General features: G+C 40.6%; 1 protein-coding gene across 2 annotated transcripts in view; it reads right to left on the bottom strand.

The window, feature by feature from the left end:
- Positions 1-12,232, bottom strand: part of TBL1X (transducin beta like 1 X-linked) — a 326,122-nt gene extending 313,890 nt beyond the window's left edge. For both annotated transcript variants that reach the window (XM_044287937.1, XM_044287938.1), the window contains exons 1-2: positions 11,895-12,232; positions 10,704-10,849 (exon numbers count right to left, since the gene is read on the bottom strand). The gene's annotated coding sequence lies outside the window, so the exon portion shown is untranslated. The remainder of the gene's footprint in view (positions 1-10,703; positions 10,850-11,894) is intronic.
- Between the last annotated feature and the right edge of the window lie 524 nt (positions 12,233-12,756).

Below are 12,756 nucleotides of genomic sequence, written 5' to 3'. Positions count from 1 at the left end.
ACAAGCCACCACTGTTTACTATGCCCATGTAACTATAGCCTCATCCAGAGAAGTAACCCTAGAACATATTGTAAAAAAATGCAATTTAGTGATCTTCACTTAAAAAAAGAAACCAGCAATTATTATAACAGCACACAATTTCCATAACGTTGCACCTGGTACAACTAGTACACATCAAAACTTTTTTCTTCCAACCTTTAAATTAAGTACCCACGCACAGAAGGCAGTTTGGACACCCACACACTTTATTTCATATAGTGGCGGAGGATGAGTTTATAATCACACTGTCCTGAGGGAACGAAAAAATGTTCTAAAAATAAAGACAGGAAGTACACATGTTCTATTTAAAATCGACATTTTGCTAGAAAGACTGCACAACACTGTCTGCTGGTAAATAATGCTGAAAAACAGAAACAAACAGGAAGCAAAAAGTAAAGGCCTCCAAATCTAGACACTGGCTGCAGAAGCCGGTAGAACAATATTTATTGAGAACAAACAGTTACCACAGACATAAAGCCCATTCTAGCACACAATGCTGAGCATTATACTAGTTCTGTAAGAAAAACACAAAGCCAGCCTCACAGACACAAGTCAACAATGTGGAGCTTTAGTGGTAGAGAAAATGATCCAAGAAACATTAGTATTGGAAGTGATCAAATACATTCAAGAAGTAAGGAAAATATATCTTCCCTTCCTATGCATTATGAAAAAAGGATTGGCTTTGCTAAATTCAGAAAATCAGAAAATAGAAATTGTTCAATTACACCAAGAAGACACACACTGATCTCTGAACAACTTATCTGGTCTTACTATGTTAGATTCAGAGTTAAAAAGTCTCAGACACCAAAATACTGCACGTTACACTGCTATTCTACACTAACACATTGCCCCATGCTACTACATCAGTGGCTTGTGGTTCTTACATCTTTACCTGGGCTCCTCACTGTAACGGAACGCCTAGCACCCCGACCGGGTACCTCCGTCGATAGATGCTCCTAGTGCTTTCCGAGGACTCCAAGCACTCCACTTGACACCGTACGCCCTACAGACCCCACGAACCGCCGCAGCTTGGTTGGGGTCTCACCGTCCTCCACCCACGCTGGACCTACTACGAGGCTCCAGGCTCCAGTGGGTGAACCTCTCCTACAGCCAGAGAGCAGGAACAGCTCTTACAAGAGCTAGTAGTTATGCAGGGGGAGTATAGCAAATCTTCAGCGTATAGCAATCCCCCAGTTTGATCAGTTATCCAAACACCAGTCTCAGCATGATGAAGGATAAAACAGGAACTCTTTATTGAGGGCTACCCGCCCGTATTTATGCAGGTCCCCATCTGGTGGCCACGCCCTTAGGGGACCAGAATGGAGACTGCGACACAGGACAGATATGCAGAAATTCAGGATACACAGACACAACACATCCCCACAATGCATCATGGTTTCCTCCTCTCTGCCTGGCGACACCCGAGGAGCAATCCAATTATGTCTCAGGACAAAGGGAAAACACCAATACACACGTGGAGACAACAGGACAGGAATCACCACCCAAACACACAATGTCACACCCCCACAGCAAACACAGACATGTAACATATCCCCAGATAGCTCAAGTCTGAGTACATATCATTAGGCGAATGGCACTCAGAATACACGAATACAATAATATTAGCTATCTGGGTGCCCTCACATAACATACAATTTAACCGAACGCATAATAACATAAAACACAATTCCAAAGACAGATTTAAGCTGTGCGGCCGGCCTGTCTTCTTTAAAGTTAGTATGGGCCATAATCCTGAGGCAGGAGGCTAGCAACCAGCCCCCTCCAAAACACCGTGGCGAGGTTGGTTTCGTCACACTCACCTATTATGTGGCATATATAATAAAAGTGACCTCATATAGGGTAGAGGGATCTTTGGGAATTAGGGCTAGAAACCACTGCTACTTCTGCAGCCCTAAGTCTAGTATTACTAAGGGGTCCTACACGCGGGCCAATAATCGTACAGATTATTGCTAACGAGCATTCATAGTAACGCTTGTTAGCGATAATCAGATGGTGTAAACCGATTGTTTGTGTGCCCGCAAACTTGGTCATTTACCAGTAGTAGATCGTGCCATATAAACACGATCTCCTACCGGCAAATGAGTCAGTATGCTGAAGAGAGTTGGCATTAGTGATCACCTCTCCCCATACTGGGGAAGAGATCGCTGCATGTAAATGCCTAAAATTAGTGTGTTATGTACAATCTACAGTTAACTACAACATAAGGCTCACTTTTAGGGTACAGTACATTCCCATGCAGCAGATTTGTTGAAATTTCAGAGAATGAAGATGAGTACAGGTCTTGAATGTGGCTGTTTCTACAGAATATGCATGGATTTTTAAAGGGTCACTTCTGATTGTTGCAGACATTTCTACAACTTATCTGCCACATGTAAATTTAATGTAAAACTAGCCATACATTTTAGATAGTTGGAGGTTGAGCACTTGTTCAGCTGACAACCATCCCTCCTGACCCTCCCATACAAACGCACCCCCTCCCCCAAAGAACAAATGGCTTTTGGTATGTTGAAATACAGCAACAAGCTTTAAGACCCCTTTACACAGGCCAACGATCTGGGAAATTATCTGGAAGGAGCATTCCTAGGAACACTCGTTCCTGATAATTGCCATGTGTAAAAATGCCATTGATCACCCAATGAACATGCAAATACTTGTTCATCTGGTAAAAGCATTGTTGATGTGGACACCCAAATCACTGTTTCTTGACAGTAGCGATTGCTTGTCCCCATACAACAGATGTAATTGAAGCTTTTACCTTTGCTCACTTTCTGGTAATTATCAGGAACGAACAGTCCACATCAGATAATTTCCTGCACAGTCGGCCCATGCATGGGGGCCTTCAGAATCCCAGCATCTTTGCAGGGAACAGAATAAACAGCAGCCTTCTTTTATATTGCTATTAATGGAATATTTTCTGTTTGAAAGATAAAACAGAGCAGCTGTAGAAGTTAAAATTCCTCATTCTGGTCTTTATATTTTGTGTGATATCTATCTGATGTTGTTTCTCACATTGTATGTAACACAATGTTTTTTCACTTTAATGAATTTATGCCTCCTCTTCTTTGAGCTGTAATAACACTCTTATAGAGGTGAATAAGGCTTCTACTGTACTTCTGTATGCCTCGGTTTTGGAGAAAAGAGTACAGTCACATATTATGTTTGGATCAGGTTGCTTTGGCCCACTGATCTCAGTAGGAATGTCATACACTCTGTGTGAAATTAGAGTGCACATATAACCTGATCTTGGGTGAAGAATGAGGTGACTGCATTTGCAGATGTCCTAGCAGCTCTTCTTCACAAATCACTGGAAGTCCATTGCTACTTGGTGTACAGAAGAGTATTGCAAAATGACATCTATAATGACACTGTCCATTCTTTTTATTAATCTGAAGATGAAGAATTTCTGTTGATGACCATTTCAACAAAGAAAATGTTTTCTATCTCAGTTTGTGAAGCCCATATTTCATCAAGAGTTGACAGCGACATTGTAGATGTCATTTTCCAATAGTCTTCCATACTTCTAAATATTTCTGGAGCTTACGGAAAGACAAATAGTATCACTGTAAAAATGTTGTTGACAGACAGATGTTAAATTAATTTGTATGTTAGTAACTTAAAGGGGTTATCCAAGCCCTATAATGTTCCCAAAATGCCTAGGCCCCTCATACAGGTTATACTAGTTACCCCTCTGCCCGGTACCCGTGTTGCTCCTGATGCCTGCATGGCCCCCGCTACATTTCCCTGTCACACAGATCAAAACATCCGTCAACAGGATGGGGGGGTCACCCAATAGCAGGCGGTGATAGGGACGAGCCTCCCAAGCGTCACCCACAATGCTAGGGAGGCTTGTTCCCGATGCGGCATGGTATTGGCTACTTCCCTGCCCCCTACACCCCCCCTTCCCATGTTGTGCGGGCATCAGGAGTGACCCGGATGCCAGGGAGCAGGGTAAGTATAACCTATATGAGGTGCCATGGCATTTTGAGGCTCATTATAGGGGTTGGATTACCCCTTTAATAAATTAGGCCTAATGTTTACAATTATTGAGGTGCTGCACCTTTTAAAAATGTCCATGGATGCCTATTTTTTATAGGAGGCTGATAGTTGTTTACAGTAGCTTGTAGCCAGCTAGTGGCTTTCTATTACAGACCCTAATACAGTAGAAACTAGATAGATTCTTGTAATAGGAACATAGAATATGTCAGAAATTACACAACACCATCCTAAAGTATCCATACACGTTGATAAAATGGATGATTTCAACGAAAACTATTATCAGGTGAAATTTAATAAATGATAAGCTATCAAGATCGGCTACAAATAAAGATAAAAATAAGTTGGCCTTGTTTAATATTTTTGTTCAATAGAAAGATCTGTCATCCATCGTCTGACTGCATTGAACATGTATGACTAGTTTTATCAACTGTGATGGCCAATATGTATGGCTGTGTCTGCGAACAGATCATTCACCAGATGATTTTTCAACTGATGTTCAACCAACAACCTACGTCTATCCAATGTATATAGTCAGCTTTAGGTTTAGACCAAAACCTTGTAATTAATTTCTCATCTATTTAGAAATGAATGATGATTTAAATTGGTTCTATTTCTCCAAAAGTTGTAATAGCAAAGTAAAATATCATCACTCCAAAAATCACTTTGCCAAGGAAACCAAAGTAGAGTCCTTTGATATGTTAACCTTTCCTAAACAAGCCTGTGGGAAACAGCATTGTAAGGCGCTTACTAATACACCAGAATAGACAATAGCTTTGTTTGTGCTGTCTGTGACTGGCTATAGTTCACCTTAAAAGGGGTTCTCCAGGAATTAAGAAAATAAAAATACTTAAATATGACTTTATTAGAAAAATATGTTCCCCAATACCTTTCATTAGTTATAATGGCTCATTTTGTCTGGGGAGCAACCATTAGGAGAAACAAAATGCCCGACGTCCTATTAGTACAGATAGAACCTGTCCTAATCACACAGGAGGACAAGTTACTTCACAACACTGAGCTAAAGATCTGCCTCATCCTCCTCTCTGCTCTGCTTGTCAGGGATTATCAATCACCCTGAATACAGTTTAATATGATCTTCAGCTGAATCTATGTAGGAATGGAGTTTATGAGACATGAAGTATAGAGAGGAGGTGGGGATGTGGATAATGAGCAGCAGCACTTGTATGCAGTCTCCGTTACCTCACATTACCACTGTCTGTCCTGTCCGTACTCTCTGTACTTCATGCCTCCTCCATTCCTATAAGGATTCAGCTGAAGTTCTTATCATGTGTAATCAGGATCATAATCCCCAACAAGCAGGAGAGGAGGATGAGGCAACGCTTTACGTCAGTGTTTTGAAGTAACTTGTGTAAATCCTCCTGTGTGATTAGGACAGGTTGTGTCTGTACTTATAGGGCGGTGGCCAGTTTGTTTCTCCTAATGATTGTTTCCCAAACAAGACAAACCATTATAACTAATGAAAGGTATTTGGGAATAAATTTATAATAAAGTTATATTTAAGTATTTTCATTTCTCAAAACAGGTATAGATTTAATCTTCTGTTTTAAAGGCAGTCCAGGGTGCCACTCCTAATGATATTGGAACATTATATTGACTAGCATATGGAATTCTGTGCTTAATAAATTCCCCCATAGTGTTTAATCAATAATACCTGGAATATATTACCATAGTACCTGAACTGTGTCTAACCAAACAAGCTCAGTGGTCAATTTGACCTCATTATAGAGAAGCAAATTTCTCGAAATTCACTTTGTGTCCAAATTGTCAAAAAATAAAATAAAAATTTGATTCATGTCTTAACTGATTCTACATGAATTAAAGTTGCTCCAAATTGCTCCCAAAATTCGTATAACACCCTCTAGTGTCCTAGGATGAAAAGATGTTATCTATTTTTGTTAATTTTTTATGAATTTTCGCTCTCTCTTCCCCTCCCGATGCTCTTGAATGCACACGCTGCAAGAGCCACTAACACTACGGGTAAATGCACCTTTGAGTGTGTTAAACAGTGTGTTCAAAAACACACTGCATCATTGAATGTGTTATGCTTTTTCATATTAGAAAGCTTTCAAAATTGTCATTTATTGGGGGCAGATGGTGCTTAAACACACACATAGTGTTAAGGAAAAGAAACTATGGCTTGTTGGTACCAAGCATCCAAAAATTATACTTCTGCCCCTGTTTAAACTCGTACACATGTTAATGTCAGATGAAAGAGTGGCTTGTTCTACACAAGCATCCAAAATTAATCCTTAATGGGGGCTGAATGAGGAGCAGCAGCAGTACAGTGTGGATGTGAAAAGGTTAAGGTAATAGTGGCAGATGGCCACAACAGTAGCTACAGCGGTAGCAGTACAACATGGAACAAACAGGGCAATAAATGTGTGTGCAGCTCTTTAGGGTTACTAGTAGTAGTGGTGCATACTGTGTAGTAGTTATGGTAGTGGCTGTATGGGTAATGGAAGTAGCAGTAAGGAATTAGCAGCTGCAGCTGTGGTGGTAGTGGCAGCAGCAACCATACTGTAAAGAACATGATGGTAGGCAGGCAGACAGTGGCAAGATGTGGCAGCGGCAGCCATACAATACAGAATATGATGGTAGAAAGGCAGATAGCGGCAGTGGCATGATGGGGCATCATCAGCAAGGGCAGATTTATTCATCAATCTCAGCAAGAGGAGTGAGAAAATTCTCACAAATCCATACCTTGTTCATTTTGACAAAGTTGTAATGTTGTAATGTTTTGTATACTGGCAAAGTACAACTTTAACCATTTTGGTGTGAGATGATTGTCATCATGGCCAGTGTCATCATCGTCATCACCCTCCCGCTCCTTCACCACCAACTCTTCTCTTTAAGTGGGACTTTCTCCTTATTGGTTCCCAACAGCTACAGGGTGGCTAGCAAGATACATTGCATAATTAAATTGATCATGTGCACCATGCAGGCAGCATGTGTTATTTCCCCCAAATTCTGCAGAACTTCAATGTTCCTGCCATTGTTTCTGACCACCTTGCCCAGTTGGAGTTGTTGGAGAACCAGCCAGTGAAATGTTTGCTGCACTTTAGTAAGTGATCAGCTCTGTTGTTAGTATTACCCAGGCCGATCAGCTCTAACACAGCATGGCAACTCTGCACTTTACACATATGATATGAGCGGCGTTGGGGGGAGGCAGCTACAGAGTCGGCGTGCTGGATATGGTAACACCACTTTCACTTTCTGCTACTTTACTTTGCCCCTTTTTTCTATTTTTGTATTAAATTTTTATTTATTTTTTTACTTCACTACTACTCAGGTGCTCAAGGGGCATTGCTAGTACTACTGCTTTTTTCTGCTAAGGTGTTCCATTTGTTGTGGCTTCCTGCCTCTGTGGCTACCTCGTGGTCCTCATTTGGGAGGTTTTCTATTGCTGCTAACTGTTTCTATGTATTTTAATAAGTATTTATTATGTATTCAATAAAGATGTTTTGTCATTTATTTTGAATGGAGGTTGACAAATATTTATGTAGGTAGTTGTTCAGAGCATATTGGTTCCTCCAGCTATATATAGGCATCCAAATTAGTTTTTATTTTTTGGTGTCATGACATATGATATGAGGTAATACCCTGTTTCTGTTAGGAACAGGAGGGTATCCCTGAAAGGGGACATGGAGTAGGCGGATAAGTGCCTGAGAACCAGACAAACACAAATATGGAGTTGTCAATAGGACCTGGATTTGTTGCTGCCTCTCTGCTGCCCCGAAAAACATTGAGCCAGTGGGCCACCAAAGACATGTACTGTCCTGGCAAGTAGCAGCTGCTTCAGTTGTCCACAGTGGTGTGGACCCTGCTACACAATCAGAATGGCAACAAATAAACAATTGTTCTGGAAAAAAATGGACAGTTGGGCAGTATGAAAATCATACAGCAGAATTAAAATTTTATGAATATGCAGAACTGTGCCATCATTACCACCACAACTAAGTGGTACAGCAGCATCTGCACCACTAGCAATCTGACCAGTTGAGAGTTCAGCTTGCACACAAGCTAATTACTGGTCGAGAATAGTTTTCTCATGGCCACATATTCCGTTATCGATGTCAGGCGATGAACAGGTGGAGAAGCAGCTGATGATGGTACTGCTTGGGAATTTGGTATGGCTGCCACAAAGAAAATCAGGAGTAGAAGGACAGCCTTGATTTAATTCTGAATGCTGGTTCTATTTTCTCACAGGACCCAGGATCCGGTGATTGCTTATTTTAATCCTTGCACACGGTTGTGGTTTAGTGTGCTTGGCTTGTGGAGAAAAACTGCTATGCGGGAGTTTGCTCGCAAAGTGATAGAGGCAGCCGAGCTTGGCCTCCTTCTGACATGTTTTGAGAAGGCGCCAACAGTATCAACACCATAAATAGTTCCCGAGCTGACCACAATAGAAGAAGATCTGGCCCTGAAAGTTTTTGGGGGAGACATTGCCAATAATTGTGATGCCACTTTTATCATACAGTGATATGTCATTATGGGCTCCTTGTTTCCCCTAAAGAGTCCATGCTCTTTATTTGCCTCAAGTGCCACTATTTTTACCACTGTCCCTACCGCCACCACAATGGCTACAAGTAGAACTACTACTAATAGTTCTGTTTGGATGGCTGGTGCTGCTACTAAACACATTCTGACTTGCGGATGATCAGGCCCGGATATTTTGTTTTGCACTCTTCCATTTCCCAGACATCTTATTTTGAGGCCTATAAATAAAAAGTTGGATTTGGTACACACAATTATTAGCTGGTCCTGGCAAATTGCTAGTGTTTCTTCTGTAATTTAAAGACATAGGTTCAATTAAATGTCCTGAATCCCTCACCTTCCACAAAGACACTGCACATTAGTAATAAGAATTTGCATTGGTAATAATGCAATTTTTGCAGTGAAACGTATTTGAACTACATGTTCTGATACCATAATATCAGTCCTTCACTAAAATACATGTGTTGACAATGCCATTTTTTGCAGTGATGTGAAACGTTGTGATGCAGTAATGCCTTCACTAACACAGTTTTAATTAGCGCTACTGACATAAAAATGCATTTGCTGCTGTATCCTATCTGCCCGTTGTCTTGCAGCAATGTACAACACGTTTAGTAACATGGCTATGATAATGACATTTTGATTGTGTATTATTATTGCAGTAAAATAAATGAAACACACATTTACTAAAATTCGGGTTTGACTGCATTTTTTTGCAGTGATGCTGCTGACTGACTTTTGGGGTGGTATCACTGCTGCATGGGACCTATTAAGAGATTCTAGGATTTGTCCACTTTTTTTTTCAGACCCCCTCCCCCGCGTGGCCGGACCGGCAGTGATGATCATACTTACCTGATCCCTAGTATTGGGTTTTGGCCTTGTCATTCCACTGCCAGCCCTGCAGGTTTTAGGTCTCCTCCCCACAGTGAGGCATGTGAGCACAGCAGCCAATGACTGGCCACAGTAGACAGCGGTTTCTCGGAAGGTTCTTTCAAAGAAAGACCGTTAGTTCACAAACAATCTTTCTTTGAACTAAAGATCTTTTGTCCGATTATCAAATGAAAATATTAAACAAGGCCGAGTAATGCGTATGGCCTTCTTAAGGCTCGGTTCAGATCTACATTCAGTAAATTCCGTATCCTCTTTGGGCAGAACAGCAGACTACTGGGATTATGTATCCGGCATAGCCGGACATTGCCAGGGCCTGCTGGATCCCCATTCGCTATAATGGGATCCATCAGGTTTTCTTGCAAGTTTCCGGCATAAATGTTTGCCAGAACAGACTACCTGATTTACCGAACGCAGGTGTGGACGTAGACTTCAAGTGCAATACCAACAATCCAAAACCAAAACCAAACATCAATGTAAATAAAAAAAATCTAAAAAAAGATTACTTGAGAGCTACAAGTTGCCTTTTCTTCTTGTCAAAGTGCAACATAAATGACAAGTAACAACATGCATTGTGGTCTGCCCATTTGCATTGTGAATGTGGTACATGAGCTGATTCAAGGGTGGTGCTTCCGGTACACAAAACCATAACAACTCCATAGGCAACAAAACTAGAAAAAAAGACTATTGTAGAACATTCTGACATTTGACGTAAGGGATCAAACGCTGTCTAACACGCAGCCCATGAATGGGATTCCCCTCCCCCCACTCCAGGGCTTGAGGAAACTCCACACATACACACACCATCTGCAATGTGAATACCTGGCATTTTTACAGTTTTTTTTTACTCTCCTCAGGAAAATAAATATATGAACAATAAGCCAATGCACTACCATACTTGGCTAAATCCACCCTCCATTTCTTCTTCAGATACCAAATTATAAATTATGAAGCACAGCAACATTATCTCATCCCAGGACCAAAACATTACTACCTCTTATGAGTAATTTTCCATTTTCTACATGTACAGGAAACATTCAGGGATAAAAGCATGCATACAGACTAAAATCCCTGAAACTGCCGTGGAGTATGTTGGTGCTATATATATATATATATATATAGATAATGATTATAATACAACCTGATACTTTACATATAGGAAGATACTGAGCTCTGGTTAAAGAAATTGGAGGAGGGGAAGAAGGGTATAAACTCGGCACAAATGAGTGGGTAATCTCACTTACCTCACACTAGATGTGGTCTAAAAAGAGACAGCTTTGTAGTTCCGAAAAGCAGGCTGGATCAACTTCTTGCTGGGAACAACACTTCTAGTCCATTGACTTTCCTTTCTTCCTATAAACTCTGCATGATAACTCTTCTCGCGTAGATCCTGGGGTCACAAACCACAATATCAGCCAAAGATCCACCAAAGTTTCAAGCAAAAAAAAAAAAATGTTAAAAATCACCCAAGAAAATAATTTTCAAAAATCCTCGAAAAGTCTCCAAAAAGAGTGGAAAGTTTTGCCTTTATTAGAACTGTTGTATCTGGTGATATGGTGATTGGGGTCATTCAATTTTTTTTCTTGCTGTGGCTATGAGAATACACGGCTAACTAGTTCATTAGCAGAGTTAGTTAGTCTGTGTTTGTGTGTGAGTGAAGCTCCCACAGACACAGCAGCAGCAGCTAGAAGAGGGGGGGAAGAGAGAGAGGAGCGAGGGAGAGAGACTGGCAGGGGAAAAAAAGATCCACACACATACAGAAACTGAGACACCGAGCCAGTGACCTCCTAGAGAAAAAAAAAAAAAAAAAACACCAATTGACCTGAACTAGTGATAAAATAACAAACGCCTTCCCATATATTTCCTTTCCTACACACACCTATAGTCATTACTGTAAGATTGTCCATGTGTACGCCTCATCTTTACACACAAAACACACCATTTCGGAGGTAAAAGCAAAGGTCAACGTGCAAAATCCATCTACAATCAATTATTACGGCACTGATCATGAATAAAATGGGGATAGGTACAGTCCCTAAGCTTTGAGATTTCAATAGGCTCCAGTGGGGGAGGGGAATATATGAATGTGTATATAAAATCAACTAATATCAATGTTTGGGCATAAATCGCAAAAATCTAATTCAATCTTTTAGACATAGTTGTATGCCCGCATTTATATATAGATACACATATGTATACAGTAAATAGAAATATAATATATATTGCAAAACATCATAAGCATTTATAGCATAGACATTTCAAATATAAGCGTGTAATAAGATAGACATAATATACAGTATATATATATATATATATATATATATAGGCAAAAGGATACCATGGTGGCTTGAATGGCATAGCACACAGTGACCCATGTGATATGAACGCTCCATATCTTTTTTCACATACACAAATAGGAAAATTGGTGAACTTACAGCATCTCCATAATTGGGATTCAGCAGGACGGATTACACTAAAATTGTTTTTCAAAGTCTTATTTTTCAGCAGATTTTGTCTACGACCCTGGTCTGGCTCTTAACGGGTTAGCACGTTTTTCTTTGATCCTTACACATTACCGTGAAAGGAGAAAACAAATAAAAAAAGAAAGAGAGAAGAAAGCCTTAAAAAGCAAGCATAAGTACATGATGCAACATTGCCCTGATTACATGTGCTTCCCTTCCCCCATCGCTGGCTGGTGGGAGTGCTGTTTTTTCCGCCTGTAGGGTCACATTGTGGTTGATTGATTCTCCTTTCGCCTTGCTCAGTCATTCAGATTTGGAAAGTAAATAACAAGTTGACATCATTACAGCTCTCTGCATTACTGTGACACATTCCTCCGCTACCACGCAACGTCTAATAGAAGCGCATCAAAACAGGAATTGCAGCCTTGTGATTCCAATTGTGCAGTTTAAGGCGGTTGGATTTCTATTCCCGCTGTAAAAGCTTCAGGGTTTAAGATGTGTTTTTCATCACGTATCAAGGTTATTCCCTGGGTTTTGCAATTAAATCGAGAAATAAAATACATTTCGGCTACAACTACATAAAAAACTGATATGAACCCGATAAAATCAAGGGGTTGAGTGAGAGGTAAACCAGTTTTTATGATGATGGGGCAACGTATGGTTTAACAGATATATGTACGCTTATCGTAGACCGTTTACCTGACATATGGAAATGGATGGAAGTACTAATGCCCACCGGGCACAGCACAATAGGTGTGGGGGCGTAATTACGGCCTGGATGAATAATTGTGACCAAGCTTGGTAACCATCAAGCTGTTGACTTCAACAAAGAGTC

This window comes from Bufo gargarizans, chromosome 3, assembly GCF_014858855.1.
Source record: "Bufo gargarizans isolate SCDJY-AF-19 chromosome 3, ASM1485885v1, whole genome shotgun sequence".
Classification (NCBI taxonomy): Eukaryota; Metazoa; Chordata; class Amphibia; order Anura; family Bufonidae; genus Bufo; species Bufo gargarizans.
This window is presented reverse-complemented; position numbering and strand designations above follow the sequence as displayed.